This window comes from Mirounga angustirostris, unplaced genomic scaffold, assembly GCF_029215605.1.
Source record: "Mirounga angustirostris isolate CCGP_5_RB_7025 unplaced genomic scaffold, mMirAng1.0.hap1 SCAF_9, whole genome shotgun sequence".
NCBI lineage: Eukaryota > Metazoa > Chordata > Mammalia > Carnivora > Phocidae > Mirounga > Mirounga angustirostris.
This window is the reverse complement of record NW_026991717.1, coordinates 43060760-43078550: the sequence shown is the minus strand read 5'-3', so window position 1 is coordinate 43078550 and position 17791 is coordinate 43060760. Positions and strand designations below refer to the sequence as shown.

Sequence of the window (17791 nt, the reverse complement as noted above, 5' to 3'; positions counted from 1 at the left end):
GGCTCCCTGCAGAGCAGGGAGCCCGATGCGGGACTCGATCCCAGGACTCTGGGATCATGACCTGAGCCGAAGGCAGTCGCTCAACCAACTGAGCCACCCAGGCGCCCCTCCATTTCTGTACTTACTGCAGACCAGTCACACATTGGTGGTGGGCAGACCACCTTTTGGGTACCATTGGGCTAGATAATGGATACTTAGTTCCTCTATTTCCATGGAGTCATGGAAAAAAGAAAAAAGGTCCAACTTACTCTGATCCCTGCTGACCATTAGGAAAACATAACTGGCAAGCACCCTGAAGTCCACTGACCTTCAGAGGTCAGGCATAATGTTTGACTTTTCCTTTAAAAAAGAAAATCAGGGGCACCTGGGTAGTACAGTTGGTTGAACATCTGACTCTTGGTTTCCGTTCAGATCGTGATCTCAAGGTCCTGGGATAGAGCCCCAAGTTGGGCTGTACACTTAGTGTGGAGTCTCCTTGGGATTCTCTCTCCCTCTCCCTTCTGCCCCTCCTTCCCCCCCCCCCCCCAGGCACTCTCTCTCTTTAAAATAAATAAAACTTAAAAAAAAAATCAGGGGCGCCTGGGTGGCTCAGTCGTTGGGCATCTGCCTTTGGCTCAGATCATGATCCCAGGGTGCTGGGATCGAGTCCCACATTGGGCTCCCTGCTCGGTGGGAGGTCTGCTTTTCCCTCTCCCACTCCCCCTGCTTGTGTTCCCTCTCTCGCTATATCTCTCTTTGTCAAATGAATAAATAAAATCTTTAAAAAAAAAAGTCAGTGTTCAGTACTCAGTTAAATCAGATGTTCATGATTTCATCCCCTGTAAACGAGTAGAAGGCAGGTGAGTGGCTCTCCTGGTTTATGGAAGATGCTCAGCCCTCCCTTGTCTAAGAGTAGAAATGTGGGTCTGTATTTTTTCTCAGCTGCATAAAGTGTAATTCTAATACCCAAGGTCATAACAGCCAGAAGAAATGTTATCATATTCCGATTGTGAGATAAAAAAATATGGACTGGAAATTGCTTTTTAAATAGCACAGCATTTAAATATTTTGATTCTCATTCTGAAGGGGTCTATCTGATGATTACGTGGTATTTTATGTTCAAGGTAGCTGTAATGGTCTTACTGGAACACTTAAATATTCAAATCTTAATGGGAATTGGCAGGAACCATTAGGGGAAGCATACAAGATAATCAAAAACAAGTCCAAGTGAATTAACTTTAGCTTTAGGGTTATATTCAAGTAACTCTAGTTTGGCTGGGTTAACCTGAAACATATTTATGCCATTATGAAAAGGAATTAGAATCTAGAGAAGCACTGTACTAGAAAGGAGACTTAAAATTTTAGATTTTCTTTTTTTTTAAATTTTATTTATTTTTTTAAAGATTTTTTATTTATTTATTTGATGGAGAGGGAGCGCCAGCACAAGCAGGGGGAGCAGCAGAGGGAGAGGGAGAAGCAGGCTTCCCCGCTGAGCAGGGAGCCTGACATGGGGCTCAATCTCAGACCCTGAGATCGTGACCTGAGCCAAAGGCAGAGGCTTAGCCGACTGAGCCACCCAGGTGCCCCAGAATTTTAGATTTTTCTAATGGCCACATTTTAAAAAGGTGAAATTAAATATATTTTATTTAACCCAGTACATCAAAATGTTAATATTTCAAAAGACATAAAAATTATTGATGAAGTATTTTACTTCTTTGTACTAAGCCTTCCAAATCTCTGGACTTAACACTTACTGCACACGGTGATACAGAGTAGGTACACGTCCAGTGCTCCCCAGCTTTGTGTGGCTAGTAGCCATAATACTGGGTAGTGCAGATATGGAGAATCAAAGTCCACCGTGAGGTACACAACTTGCACAAATGCCCTGAGTACTTTTATATTTGAATTACGAGTTGGTCCAAAATAATTTTTTAATGATTTTAGTTACCTTAGAGGGGACCACAGTGGATGCTCTGGGGAGTCTTCCTTCCCCAAAGGCCTCTGGCCACCTGCATCAGTGACTTTTAACAGATCAGTTCTGTGGGTAGACTGGTTATCTCACCTCAGGGCAGGGGAGGAAGCATGAGAATTGCTTTTACTGATTCCCTACGGGTAGAGACAAGAGACTCAAGCAGGGTTCTACTTCTTTTTTGTTTGTTTGTTTGTTTTTTTTTTTTAATTTCAAGAGATTGAGGAAGAAGAAGAATGGAAAGATTTTTTTTTTTTTTTTTTAATGTAAGGGTATTATGGAAGAAACTTGGTTCTAGAGAAGACTTTGCTACTAGAATATGTATTTGTTCTTTTTCACCAAGAGCAAGTAAAGGCTAAGTTACTCTGGTTAGTGGAGCCATTGCTGGGAATGACAGAGAAACATATGAAAGTAGAAAGTCCTAGTTATGCCCAAGCAGATGACCTGGAGCATCAGAGACCTCACGTCCTGAGTTTCCTCCTTGGGAGCAGGGATCTCTGGGCAGAGAGTTGTGGGGCGGAGGGGAGGTCCTGTCCACGCTCACCCAGCCAGCTCCTGTAGTGCCAGGATTCCTAACTCGGGCCTCTTGAGTCCCTATTAGGTCATCGGGTCTTGCTGTGTGCAAGAGGGAACGGGGTGGCTCTAGCTCAGATAGGCATAAGTTTAATTTTTTTCTTTTTTAAAGATTTTATTTATTTATTTGACAGAGAGAGACATAGCGAGAGAGGGAACACAAGCAGGGGGAGTGGGAGAGGGAGAAGCAGGCTTCCCGCTGAGCAGGGAGCCCGATGCGGGGCTCGATCCCAGGACCCCGGGATCATGACCTGAGCTGAAGGCAGACGCTTAATGACTGAGCCACCCAGACGCCCCAGTTTAAATTTTTTCTAAGTGACAACAGCTTTCTTCATTTTCTGATGAAAAATACTCGTTTTATAAAGCTGTTAGGATGAAATGGTATGGTATTTGGTATTTGCCTCAAATGAATGGCCAGTGAGGGTGATTGGCACAGAGCGGGGAGAGGCTCTGGATGAAATGACTGCCCGTGAATTGGTAACCGTGGAATCAGAAGGATGCGGACTTAGGGGTTCGTTAAAATATTCCCTCTACTTCATGGGTGTTTGAACTTTTTAGCAGGAACTCTTAAGTATTTACATGGTGCGTGAAGTTTTAAAGAAAATACCTGAAACTCCATCACTCAGAAATAACTGTCCTTGGGCGCCTGGGTGGCTCAGTCGGTTAAGCGACTGCCTTCGGCTCAGGTCATGATCCTGGAGTCCCGGGATCGAGTCCCACATCGGGCTCCCTGCTCGGCAGGGGGTCTGCTTCTCCCTCTGCCCTCTTCCCTCTCGTGCTCTCTGTCTCTCATTCTCTCTCTCAAATAAATAAATAAAATCTTTAAAACAAAAACAAAAACAAAACAAAAAAGAAAGATAAAAAGAAAGAAAGTGCCATTAAAACAAAGAGTACTCGGGCGCCTGGGTGGCTCAGTCGGTTAAGCGACTGCCTTCGGCTCAGGTCGTGATCCTGGAGTCCCAGGATCGAGTCCCGCATCGGGCTCCCTGCTCGGCGGGGAGTCTGCTTCTCCCTCTGACCTTCCTCCTTCTCATGCTCTCTGTCTCTCATTCTCTCTCTCAAATAAATAAATAAAATCTTTAAAAAAAAAAAAAAAAGAAATAACTGCCCTTAATTTGACGCCATTATTTGAAAACCACATACTATAATTACGAATGGCAAAAATGTCCCGAAAGGAATACAGGAAAGCGGTGGGTCCTTGTTTTCTTTTGTTTTAAAGATTTTATTTTTAAGTAATCTCTACACCCGTGGTGGGACCTGAACTGACAACCCCGAGCTCAAGAGTTGCACGCTCCACTGACTGAGCCAGCCAAGCCTCCCGTGAGTCTTCATTCTTGCTCTGAGATTTTATGCCAGTTATATAGCCAGGAGGTCACACATGGGAAGAAGAAAGTTGGTATTTATTACAGGCATGTTTGCCCTGGCCTTATGCTTCTGTGGTCCTTGGGTTGGCTTGTGAGGGACGTTTTCCTCTCTGCCTTTTGCACGGGAGTGAGGTGAGGCTCAGAGGACCCACACTGCCCATGTTGACCCTGCAGGAGTGTAAAGGAACCAGTATGCCACGGGCCCCGGTGACCCAGCACCAGGCTCTGCACTGAGCACTGGAGTATACCGTACCTGACATAGTCGTAGAACCCTGTAGAACCTGTATTAGAATGAATACAACATGATGTAATGAATCGCCAAATTACACAGAGAAATCTACCAGATCCCTGGAAATTGAGAGGACAGCAAGAGTAGGGGGAACCTACTAATATGTAAAGAATCTGGCCAGATGAGGAAAGATAAGAGGAATTTAATTTTTGAAAAATTTGTCAGGTGGCAATTCATGAAGACCCAAGTGCACATAGTTGGAGATGTTAGGGCAGCAAAAGTGCTTTTGAAAGATGAAGTTTGAGGGATACCATAGCTACTAATCAGAGCCAAGTGATGATATGTTCTTACTTATAAAAAATAAGTGTCCCTGATTTTCACATTGTGTATACCTGAGTAGCTAGTTTGTACTTGATGAGCCAAACCATCCTTCCAAATGACCCGATGTTCTTGTTTGTGGTCCTTATTTTATGTTGCCCAGAGGCTGATGAAATTTCACAGTGCACCTTGATTCTTGCCATTGCTTTTATGTTGTCATATGTTGGTTAATGGCACCCGGGCAACCATACATTGAGGGCTGGAGGAATGAGCCATTCTGTGCGTTTGTGGGAGTTCAACATGTCTCCTAAATAGGATGCCCATTCCTTCTCCTGGGTGCAGCCTTGGGATATTCTATTACAGTTGATGAGTTTTCCACTGCTGAGGAAAACCAGATGGCTTACCACTTGAGGAAGTCACATTTTCTCGTCTCGTCCTTTAGTTGAGTTGTTACACTACAGAAGCAGTTTTTAAGGTGCTAGTATGGGCGAACAGCCCTCAAATTAGAGGCTGAGGTGGCAGTGGGAATAAAAATAAGGAGGTTACAGCTACTTAGGGTCAGTTCTAGCGGGTTAGAACACTGCCCAGGCAGCCCCTGCTCAACCTCACTACTCTGTTACGTACAAGTGATGTAGAGGCGGCCCCTGGATTCTTCATCACTGTTTCTAATGCCCAACCCCCCTTGTCTCACCCTCGCTCTGTCCCTGGGCTCTTCCCTACGGTGGTGAGGGCCCCTCTAGGTATTTCCCTGGCTTTGGTGCCTTGGGGGTGGGGGGGCATATGGAGAACCAACACCTCACCTTCCTTTCTTGCTTTAAAAAAATTTTTTTTTAATGTTAATTTTTTTTTTTTTTTAGAGCACCTTTAGGTTCATAGCAAATGGAGCAGAAAGTATGCAGTTTCCATATACCCACTCACCACACAGGTACACAGCCTCCCCAACTACCAGCATCCCTTACCAAAGGGTACATTTGTTAGAATCAGTGAACCTTTGTGGACACATCATAATCACCCAAAGTCCATACTTCACATTAGGGTTCACTGTTATACATCAGACATGTGTTGTACATTCTGTGAGCTCTGACAAATGTATAATGACATGTATCCACTATTACAGTATCATACGGAGTAGTTTCACTGCCCTAAAAACTCTATTCCATCTATTCATCCCTCCCTCTCTCCAGTCTCTGGCAACCACTGGTCTCTTTACTCCATAGTTGTACCTTTTCTGGAATGTCCTATGGTTGGAATCCTATAGTACGTAGCCTTTTCACATTGGCTTTCCACTTAGTAACATGCATTTAAGTTTCCTCTGAGTCTTTTTCATGGCTGATAGCTCATTTCCTTTTAGTGCCAAATAATATTCCACCGTACGGTTGTCCCTTTGTGGTATCTTCACTGCAGCTTTTCGCCCCACCTTTCTAAGACATGCTCAGGTAGTCGATGATAACATTTGCCTCTTCTTGTACCTCTAGTTCCACTGTTGGTACTCAGTGTGGCTTCGTGCTCTCCCACAGAGTCCAAGTTGGAGTGACTGAGAAGACAGATTTGCTTTAGGGGTTAGGGATGAGATCATAGCTTGTAGAGGGTTATTTTTTTGTCCTGTTCTCTAATCATTGAACCTCCTCAAACCTTTGTTTACTTTTGGGATAGGAAAGAGGGAATAAATAATAATGATATAGTTCCCTAATTAACACCGGGCCAAATAGGAGAGAAGCTTACTCAAAGGTTTGTGGCAGAAGAGTGAGACCTTAGCCAATCCCTGGGATTAAAAAAGGAAAAGGGGGCTTAAACTGGGACCTTGACTTTGAGGTACAGGGGTGGAGGGTGATCATAGAACAAGGCAGCCCCTTCTCTTCTGTACATGTATGCATGTTCACACATACCTAGGCACACACACGTTCAGACACCTGACCCAATCCTGACTGTTTGGCTGTACCCCAGCCTTTTAAAGCCCCCTACTCCAGTGTCTTGGAGTTATTAATACAAGATATATTTGATATGTGAGTACTTAATGTGTGTTAGGAACTATGCTCTAGCCGAGGCTAGGACTATGGAGGAAGCCACAGTTCTTGCTTCTAAGAACTCACAATCTAGTGGGGGACTATATACACTTAAATAGATGATTTCAACGTAACATGGTTAAGTGCAGAGAGAGAGTTGTGGTTGATGAAGTCTCCCCAGAGTAAGTGGAACTTGTTGGGCAGCCAGGTGAATAGCAGTGTGGGGAGCATATTTTAGGCATGGGAGGCTGGGGGTCAAGGGTCACCTCAGGGGAAGCAGCTTAGAGGGTGAAGGGTTTGAGAAGGAGCACCGACTTTCAGGACAGGTAAGGTGGGAGGTGAAGAAGTAGGCCCTCGAGGTCCCTGCAGCCTGGGAGCTGAGGACATGACTCAAATGCTTGTCCCAGCTGGTTTAGTCTGGGGCTGGGGGAGAGCTGGCTTGCAGGGGGCATGCAGGACTGCCACAATAGATGGGAACACAGCCCAGCTAAGATTGGGAACTGCCATAGGAAAACCCTGGCCATGAACGGCTCTGTAGCAGAAATGGGAGTAGGGAAGGGTCTAATCGATTTAATTTTTGGAGTGACCAAGGAGGAACTAGAGCAGTATTTCCCAGCTCTTTTCTCCCCTCTTCCTTAAAGAAAAAAACACAGTTGTTAGAAATTTTTCTAAAATGCCTTCACCGATTTTGTCATAGTGAATTGAGTTTGGCAAAAATGTTGAAGTTCTTATTTGTTTATTTGAAGGTATTGTAACATCCCAGGGTTATTGTAAACATTATGTTCAGAACCTTGAAATTAATAACATAGGATATTTCTTGATGTCTGTATTCCATGCTCAGTTGCTTTTTTTCAGCAAATTGGTGATAAAAGCTTTTTGGTGTGTGGTTACAGTCTTCTGAAAGATAAATGTGTTTGTTCTTCCTTTCCGCAAAGGAGACTCTCTTCATAGCTCTGATTAATTGGAATTCCTAGTCATTTGAATATTAGTTAATTGGGCTTTTATTGAGAACAATTGGCTGTAACCATATACTGAATGCGATAGTCTGGAGACAAAAATTTTCTTCTAACCCAAAAGCCATAAGGAAAAATATATTTTTAGAGGGGGATGCAGGACACAATGGTGGAAATGAAGTGGGGGAAGATAAAACATTTTGAGAAAAAGAAATAGGAAGTTTGAGCATTTTAGAGTCAATCTAAATGTACAGTGCATATTTTGGCCAGTTGATAAAGTGGTGAGTTAATGATACACTTACATGAGCTCTCTTACTTATTGCTCTCTTCACATAGTCCAGTATTGGCGGGGCACCTTTGTACCCACACTGCTCAAGGGCTGGGGGATAGCCCTGCACCAAATACAGTCCCTGTTCCCATGAACCCCACGTTCTAGTTACTCAGATTATTAATTTCATCTGATTCTAAGTGTCTGTAAATTTGTGAGAGAAGAGGAACAGGGAATTACAGAACAAGAAGGAATTCATGGCATCTCTCAAGTTTTTCTCTGTCTGATAAGTGTAGAAGAGGGAGTGAGGCAACTGGTATAATCCTAGCACCTCTCCAGTCCTCATGGTAAACACGTGTTTCCCCGGGCTTTGCCTTAACACTGTTTGCATCATTAACTGATCCTTTAGGGGCATTGAGCTTAGTCATGCAATTGTGAATGTAGTAGGGCAGAGTGAGCCTTCAATAATCATTTGCATAAAAATCTAATTATAACATTTTCCTGACTGTTGTGTGAGGCACTTGTCACAGGACATGGACCCGAGGAGTAGAGGAGTCTGTACAAATGAGGTTGGAGCTACTTATTCATGATCAATATTAGCATCTTAAGGGGTCCAGAATGTTCTGCATTGGAGAAACTCTTTAATGTTGTTTAAACCAGCCTTTCCCACATTTATACTGAGAATCTTTTTTTTTTTTTTTTGGATGTAACACCCCTGACTTCCTAGTTTGCTGGAATACTGCTTTGAGAGGAATGCAAAGAGATTTCTGGAGCTTTTCTCTTTGCCCTGCATAGAACAAGGTAGCTTATCATTTCTCATCTCTGAAGGCCTTGGGCATTGATGCTTTGAGCTTGTGCTTTGTTGAGTTTTTGTTTTGTTTTGTTTTAAGATTTTATTTATTTACTTGACAGAGAGAGGGGGGTTGAGTTTCTTTTGACCCCAGCACCCAGCCTCTAGCGGGAAAGTCAGCAGGGAGGAGGCCATGAAAACAGAATGGGGCATTTCACCTTTGGAGTCAGATACCTTCTGACAGCAGAGCTGGACTCTATAAACATTGAGCTGTACTGAGACTGGAAAACTTCTCATAGTTTCAGAAAAAAGCAGGACAAATCCTTGGCAAGTGGTAGGTGTTACAGGACATGGGGAGAATTTTGTTTTCAAAATTTCTCTTTACTCTTTGTCTCTTCCTGTCTTTATTTTAGGGCTCCTGAAGAACTATTTGGTTTATTTGCTTCTTGGATTTTGGTTTGAGGAATTAGTAATAATATGTGTCCAATGTTAGTGCTAACTTCAAGCTCAAAGTAATACAGTTGAGGGGCGCCTGGGTGGCTCAGTTGGTTAAGCGACTGCCTTCAGCTCAGGTCATGATCCTGGAGTCCCGGGATCGAGTCCCGCATCGGGCTCCCTGCTCGGCAGGGAGTTTGCTTCTCCCTCTGACCTTCCTCCCTCTCATGCTCTCTTTCTCTCATTCTCTCTCTCTCAAATAAATAAATAAAATCTTTAAAAAAAAAAAAAAGTAATACAGTTGACTTATGAACAACACTGGGGTTAAAGTTGACACCCCCGCCCCCAGTCAAAAATCTGCATGTGACTTTTGACTCTTCCCAAATTTAACTACTGATGTAGCCTACTGTTGACATGAACAGTCAGGACATAGTTTGTATGTTATATGTATTATATACTATGCCCTTACAGTAAAGTAAGCTAGAGAAAAGAAAATCATAAGAGCAAATACACTTACAGTACTTTACTGTATAAAAAAAAAAAAATCCACATATAAGTGGACCCATACAGTTCAAACCCACGTTGTTCAAGGGTCAACTGTATACCTTTCTCATCTGCAGCTAAATTTAGATTTTCTCTGCTTTGCTTGGTGTTATGTTACAAAAGCACTTTTGTTAACTTTGGACAGTAAAAATATCGAAATGTGTTCATATTGGCCCATCTCCTGATTTTTAGGCTCATGAAGATGGTGTTAGGGCAAAGCTTGTGTGTATTGTTACACTATGCCCTGTCTTTTATTTATTTTTTTTTTTTAAGATTTATTTATTAGAGAGAGAGAGAGAGCATGCATGAGCGGGAGGGCCAAAGGAGAGGGAGAGAGAATCCCAAGCGGACTCTAAGCTGAGCATGGAGCCCGAGGTGGGGCTCCATCTCAGGACCCTAAGATCTCGACCTGAGCCAAAACCAAGAGTTGGACGTTCAACCAGCTGAGACATCCAGGCGCCCCACTATACCGTCTTTTTTTTTTTTTTAATTTTATTATGTTATGTTAATCACCATACATTACATCATTTTTTTTTTTTTAAAGATTTTATTTATTTATTTGACAGAGAGAGAGATAGCAAGAGCAGGAACACAAGCAGGGGGAGTGGGAGAGGGAGAAGCAGGCTTCCTGCTGAGCAGGGAGCCCGATGTGGGACTCGATCCCAGGATGCTGGGATCATGACCTGAGCCGAAGGCAGACGCTTAACGACTGAGCCACCCAGGCGCCCCATCATTAGTTTTTGATGTAGTGTTCCATGATTCATTCATTGTTTGCATATAACACCCAGTGCTCCATTCAATACCCCGTCTTTTAGTGAAATGTTAGGGCAGAGGTGTTCTTAGCTGCTTTGGATATGTACCACATAGCGAGATTCCTGCCACAAGCCTTGTGAAGGCCCTTTATGGCTAGAAACCTTCTTGCCTCCTCAGATCCCCCTTCACCTTGGCCCCACACTGCTGTGTGGATTATGCTGAGTGAAATGTGGAAAACAAGTGTCCATAAAACCCTCACAGTGAAAAAATACCTTGTATGGTCTCAGTCAGATTACTTAATACGAGTTTTGTTTCTTCAGTGCTGTTAAGATGATAATCAGTAGTGGATGTACCATTTTGGGGGCACTTTGTTCTAAGGCACTGAGTTAAGAACTTTATATTTTCTCATTTTTTTAAAGATTTTATTTGACAGAGAGCACAAGTGGTAGGGGGATGGGCAGAGGGAGAAGCAGACTCCCCACTGACCAGGGAGCCCGACGCGGGGCTCAATCCCAGGATCCTGGGATCATGGCCTGAGCCAAAGGCAGACGCTTAACTGACTGAGCCACCCAGGAGCCCCTATACATTCTCATTTCATTTCTGTGTCTGAAATATCGAAGTATTACTATATCTGCTCTGGTGATGAGTGACCAAGGACTCTTGAGAGGTGTGTTGAAGCTTCTTGGAGCAAGGAGCACGTGGTCCAGGATACAAAAGCACTTAAGTCCAGTCATAATGTCCTGCTGATGGTGACAAGTCAGTAGCTTTTGCCGCCTTTTGGTCACATCTACCTGTGCCTCTCTCAAAATGCTCAGAAAAGGTACAACGTGGGAGCTGCCAAATGATATATCCGATGATGATTCAAAGAAGTCTGTTTTAAGGTGGAGGTCCTTAATATTCTTCTGGTACCTTTAAATTAAGTTTCTATTTAATTGGAAGGGTCTTATGCATGTTAAAAATAAGCACTTTTAATAAGTAATTGTCCTAGGTAGATACATATTCTGTTCCAGAGTTCTTTTAGGAACCTTACTATGATCAGGCAATGAACAATGAGTTTCTACCATGGGCTGTTCCCATCAGTGCTCCCACCAAGTTTGATTCTTGAGTATTGCTGATTGCTTTAGATGGACTGTCTTCCTTAATCCTCACAAACAGCTCTTGTGCTGGGCATTATTACAGAGGAGGAAACTGAGGCACAGAGAGGTTGAGGCACATCAAGGCCAAGTGACGAGTAAATGACAGATCCAGGATCATTCTCTACCTTTAACCACTGTGCTCCCCTTAATGCAATATTTTGTCTCAAATCCTGATATGTCTCAGCCTCAGATGTAGACTTGTCTGGCTCCCCATTCCCCTGCCCCCAACTATCCATTTGGAAAGAGGCCTTTGGACTGAGGAGGGGTGAGAAGAAAGAGGCCAGTGGATGGCCCTGGGTGGCCTGTGCGTTTGTCTGAGTTATACCCTGGAGACACAGATCCTTGGTTAAGGCTCATGATTACTCATTTCTGAAATTGGATAGTGGTTCTTGTCCTTTTGTCTACTTTCTAGGGACATTGTTTTTGGGAGAGAGGGAGCCTCCAGGAGATGGAGAAGGATTAATTAGATTTGTACTTTACATCCAACACACCTGTAAAGGGATTTGTATGTCTACAAGGGATTATAGCTTTTTAACCAGGTTTATAATTTTGGTATTAGGAGGATTCATGCATTATGTGGAACTTCTCAACCTTTAAAAATAGGGCAATGAGAAGAATAAATTTGTTTGCTGGAGATAAATTGAACATAATGGTCCCATTATGGGAAAACATTACTGTATTTTATAGTCTAAAAGAAAAAAAAAAGGCTTTTCATAGATAAACATAATCCAATAAAAATAAATCAGTGAGGTGGTTAAAACATTATAGTGGAGGAGGGGCGCCTGGGTGGCTCAGTCGGTTAAGCGTCTGCCTTCGGCTCAGGTCATGATCTCAGGGTCCTGAGATCGAGCCCCACATCGGGCTCCCTGCTCTGCGGGAGGCCTGCTTCTCCCTCTCCCACTCCCCCTGCTTGTGTTCCCTCTCTTGCTGTGTCTCTCTCTGTCAAATAAATAAATAAAATATTTAAAAAAAAAATTATAGTGGAGGATATTTTAACCATAGAAATGGCCCATCTGGACAAGTATGTCCCATTTGTTTTTATTCTTATTCAAATAGTCTTTTCATCAGTTCTCTTATCAGTCAGGAATGAATCTACCTGTCTCTTGAAAGAGTTTTGCCTTTGTTCTACTAGCTTTGAGTCTCTTGCTTCAGTTTCTTCAGCTGTAGGTCATAAACATTACATGACATTGTATGTGATAAATCTTCATTCTTGTGATTACACGGTTTACTGAACTATTTTCAAATGGGATGGGATGATTGAGAAGATGGAAAATAAAAAGCAGCGCTGTATTATGTGGTACTCATTTGGTCACAAGTAACCAACTAAATTGAGCTGCTTACCTTCAAAAAGGGGGGGGCATTTATAATGATACACGTGTGTCTTAGAAACCCAAATGCCAAGACGGGGTGGCTCTGGGGAATGAACAGGAGCTGGAGATGAGGAAGGGAACTCTAGTCAGGGTTCATTACAAGCACATTTGTGATACAAATTCACTAGCTGGAGAGAAAAACTGGCAAAAAGCAAGTAGAAATCTATGTAGTGTAACACTTGACACTTGAGCATGGGATTTAAATACGGCTCCATTGTATTCTTTGGAAAAATCATGCTCATTATAAGAAATTCAAACAGTATTAGAAGTGAAAATCCTCTGAAATGTCAATAATCAGGGGTAATTGTAACTGTTTTGATAAACATCCTTCTAGATAAGTCTTAGGACATCTGGGAACATGCACATACAAATGGAATCACAGTGTGCATGGTCATTTACCTATTTTATTCACGTGGATATCTTTTCATATCAATAAATACAGACCTACCTCTATCATTATTTCCAGTGTCTGTATGGTTTATTTCACATGTCTCCTGTTTGTGAATCTTGAGGACATTGACTTGTTTTCTCTCATAATTACTAATAATGCTATGTATGTCCACCTTTCCGCTTATACAGTTAGTTAACTACTTTGAGTAAATCCTTAGAGGTAGCAATGCTGGATCAAAGAATGTGTCATTTCACACGTGGACAAAATAAGTGGTGGGTTACATCATGAGCTACGTCTGTAACATTGGCCGTTACCAGTCTTTGACATCTTTATCAGTCTGACAGGTTAAAAAAACCCTCAATTTTCTAAAGGTGTATTTTTTCATTGTTAGTGTAGTTGGTTATTTTTTCACATGTTTATTGCTATTATAATTCTTTTCATGGAAAGTTTATTGGCTTTGTCCATTTCGAGGGGAGTATTTTCTTACTGCTTAATTTTTTGCTTAATCAGGATAGCAACCTTTATGTGTATGTTGTGTAAATATTTTACCTAGCTTCTTATTTCACCCTTGGATGGAAATATCACCTTTTGTTCTTTGCTTTTATTTTTGACTTAATTTTGCCATTCATAAATTTAAGGGTTTTTTTCATAAATTGGAGATTTTATAAAGGTAGCCAGCCAAATGTCTCAGTCCTTTATAGTTTCAGTTTTCGATGTCAGGTTTATTTTTATTATTTTTAAAGATTTTATTTTTAAGCAATCTCTGCAGCCAATGTGGGGCTCGAACTCACAACCCCGAGATCAAGAATCGTGCACTTTACAAACTGAACCAGTCGGGCGCCCCTGATGTCATGTTTAGAAAGGCCTTTTCTGTCTGTATATTATAAAATTACTAGTGTATTCTCGTACTCCTCTGATTCTATTTGGAGTTTATTTTTTCACTGGTAGAGATCTAGACTGTTCTTTCCCTCCTCGATAGCTAACCAGCACCATTTATGAACCAGTCTCACACACCTACCCAGATATGATTCCTTATATACTTGGTGTATTTCGTATGAATACTTGGTTCTGTATCTGGCTGTTCTGTTTCATTGATTCACATGCATGTTGTCCCTCAGATACCTGTTTGTTAACTGTGGCTGAGACATTTTGACTTTTGCAGTTAATGGTGCTGCTTCTCTGCTTCAAATTGGGTTTCCAGGGACTGAGGTGCTAACTGGTCAGTTGTGAATGGCTCAGAGAACTGGGAATGGATGGGGTCAGTTGAAGCAAGAAGGGGCCACGTCACAGACACGTTAGAGAAACTACGTAGGAATAGGGTGAATGAGACAAGAAGAGCTCATATAAGCTCATTTTAAAAAGGACTAAGAGTGCCTGATCTCTGTTTTAAACACTGGGGGTGGGGGCAAGTGGGTGAGGGAATGTATATATGGGGTCTTTGTTTAAATTTGAAACCATTAAGTAGTTCTACCACAGGGAAGGGGAAAAAATGTGTTTTTACCTCTTTGACAACAGTAACATAATTTTGGTCTTTGAAATAACTGTCTTGGGACCTCAATTCCCTGTTGGTAAAGAGAATTCCCAGCCCATGTGTTGTAGCGGAAATTCATTGTTTCCTGAGTTACTTCCTTTCATGCTTAGTGTGGGGGGAAATGACCAATGTATAGATTGAGATTTTTTTTCTCCAAAAACTGACATCTCTAACATAACTTGATTCCGATGATTTTTATTAGTTTTAGGTATTGGTGTTGGAAGGCTTCTCAGATGCTTTAGGATATCTTCCGGGAAATCAACTCTTTACATAAACTGAGAATTCAGGTGAGTCCTTGAAAAAAAAATATATCTTCTTATCATTAGCCGCTCCCCTGCATTGATAAAAACATAAGTGTTGAAACATTGTCACTTACACTATCTCATTTGACATTTTCTGAGGCAGGCATGTTGCTGCCGGTCTTGCTACTTGCATTGATGTTTATTTTTTCCACCTGGTAGTTGGGTAGGGTGAAGATAGGGGCCTTCAAGACGGGATGAGGAGCTGTGTTTAGCCTCCCTGCATGAATTCTCATTTATTCACACCCGTGGGCTTTATAAACGTTTCATTTTTGAAGTATGGGATAAGGAATTAATGTAGAAAATTGTAGTAGTCTTTGCACCGTGAAACTGCTTGGTGGTTCTTGGAACCCTCCAGGGATGGCACACAGTTGCTCTAACATGAGATAAACTTTGGGCATAGGTTATGGCTTTCTCTCTTTGATAGTCCTGGGTAGGGCTGCATGATCCCAAGTAGCCGTGTGTGATGTACCCTCGGCAGGGACAAAGGTGATCTTCTGCAGGTCCTCGGTATGCCTGGATCGACCTTTGACAGGTTAAGAAGGGGTGGTTTATGCCCCTACACTCAAAAACCATATTGTGACACACCAGGCTTACCGGTTCTGTTCCTGACCAGCTGCACAACTAGGGACAGGTTGATCTTTACTGGTTTTCATATACTCATCTGTAAAACGAAGGCTGGCCCAGCCCAGCCTGCTTCTCCCCCTTCCTCTGTTCCTCCCCACTGCTCGTGTTCTCTCTCTCTCTGACAAATAGATAAAATCTTAAAAAATCAATAAACTCGACAGTGTTTTAAGTTGTTGGATAAAAGCGTACAGAATCCTCCCTTCCCACCATTGTGGGCAGCCTCTGGCCAGGTGGTATCTGACAGATAGGTGTGTACCTGAAATGTGGGGACACTGAGAGCTAGGGATGTGGTGGCCTGGATGCCTGACTCCAGGGAGACCAGTGCAAAGATCGTGTGTGAGGAGGGTAGGGCTGGGTAGCGGTGAAGGATATGGCCAAGAGTTCTGAGCTGAGAGCAGTGGGATCACATGTACATAGAATGGGGAAGAGGAAGGGAGCTGTCCTGCCCAGGACCCATCTGGTTGTGCATGTTGCCTTTTGAGGACCTACAGGGGGCACTAGGAGGTCCTGTTTGATGAAAGGGCCTGGGCACACTGGGCAGGAAGCACAGCAGACCTAAGGTTTTCCCAGGATTTCAGATCTGAAAGCAGTGTGCCAAGTGCATTCTTTTGCCATGGGTCCATACAGAATGGAAAACTGTACTTTCCATTTACTTCTCCATGGGGTGTAGGGATGTGTATGGGGCGCAGCATGGGTGGAGGACTGAATGACTAGGACAGGAAAATAATGTGGGGAAGGAGCAACAATTACACCTCTTTCAGGATGCCTACATAATCCCGGCTGCTTTGGAAAGTTCTGTGAAATTATACTGTGGCCTACATTGATTGGAACACAGTGGTGCAGTCCTTTGGAATTCCTCCCCCAGAGATTTCTGACTTTCCTTTAACATTCCTATTTTCTGGAAACTTAAATGAAATTTGACAGACTTACCTTGTATTCCCTCCTGTCAACCCAACTCTCTTAGTTTACTGCCTGATTTGTATGGTTCATTTGGGTTGCTTCCTGGGGATATTTATTTCACTGCCCTTTTTAGGGAAAAACTAGATCAAACAACAACGACAGAAACATTTGTCTGAAACGTGTAAGAATATGAGAAATTACCTGAAATCTTGACACTTTGGTGAGTGTCTAAAGTCGTGAATAAATGCTAGCAGGAGCTTTTATTTTGACATAAACCAGAGAGAGGAGAATTGCTTTAAGGGACCTGGGCCTGGCTGAGTCTGAATACAACTTAATGAATGAAAAATACAATCAATCAGTCGTGTTCTGAGTATTTCAGAAGGCCAGGCGCTGCTGGGTGAGATCTTGTAGGGATGAACAATTAAGAATTGGAGACCGCCATGTTTCCCAGGAAAAAACGTGTGCTTTTAAAGGGTTGTGTGCATGAGAGAGAAGAGAGAGATTGATAAAATGTAGACGGCGAGGGACACATGATAAATGACTTGTTTAGCATTGTACTTAATGACTCGTGATGTATTCTGGGTTTAAGAAAAGAAAAAAGTAATATTCTGAACTTATCTCCATTTTCCCTGCAGGCTTGTAAGAAAAATATTTAAAAACCAATTTTAAATGAAAAACATTGTTTTTGGCTTTCTGGGAATTTTGAATTCCCAGGGCTGTTTTCAGAGAGGGTCTTGAATCTATAAAATTCAAAGCAGGATCTACATAGCTCTTTGTCACTCTGTATCAGTCCCTTAAAAGCTATGACATCAGTGAAGGTGCATTCCTGTGCTTATTTTTCTTCATTAAAAATGTAATCTCTTATGCACTTTTGTCTTCCTGCCATCCTCCATTAGCTGGATTCTTTGGATTCCTCTGCTTGTTGGCTGTAGGCACTGCCACTTGCTCACCCCCCTGTGGGCTCCCTGAGTGGCTGGGAGTCCTAATTAGCATCATCCTAATTAGCAGCACATCCTTGATCAGGGTTCCTGGACATGTGCTAGGCTCCTCACTCTGCTCTCTGTGCCTCGTAAATGTTACAGAACAACAATGATTTCCAGATTGTTTTTCATAATTAAACCTAAGAATACATGAGTATAATAGAATATGCTGTTTCCTTACACTTTTGGCTAATTATGGTCATCAGTTAATTTCTTTCAAAGTTAGGCAGCCATGTGGAGAGCTCAAGATTTGAGGCTTTTCTCAGAATAGATCAGATTTCGTGGATTTAAGCGCTCTGTAATATTTGTATCTGCATTTAAATAGTCTCCTATTTAATCCTCAACAGAACTCCTATAGAACTCCTCAACAGAACACAAAC

At 42.4% G+C, this 17791-nt stretch overlaps 1 protein-coding gene across 15 annotated transcripts in view; it reads left to right on the top strand.

Moving 5' to 3' along the window:
- TLN2 (talin 2) overlaps positions 1–17791 on the top strand; it is a 430586-nt gene that overhangs the window by 158579 nt on the left and 254216 nt on the right. For 11 of the 15 annotated variants that reach the window (XM_064570366.1, XM_064570365.1, XM_064570364.1 and 8 more), the window contains one exon: positions 14808–14892. The exons of 3 other annotated variants lie outside the window; for them this stretch is intronic. The gene's annotated coding sequence lies outside the window, so the exon portion shown is untranslated. Of the gene's footprint in view, positions 1–3721; positions 3842–14807; positions 14893–17791 lie in introns of those variants that run through there. One more of the 15 variants, XM_064570359.1, reaches the window with a different exon arrangement.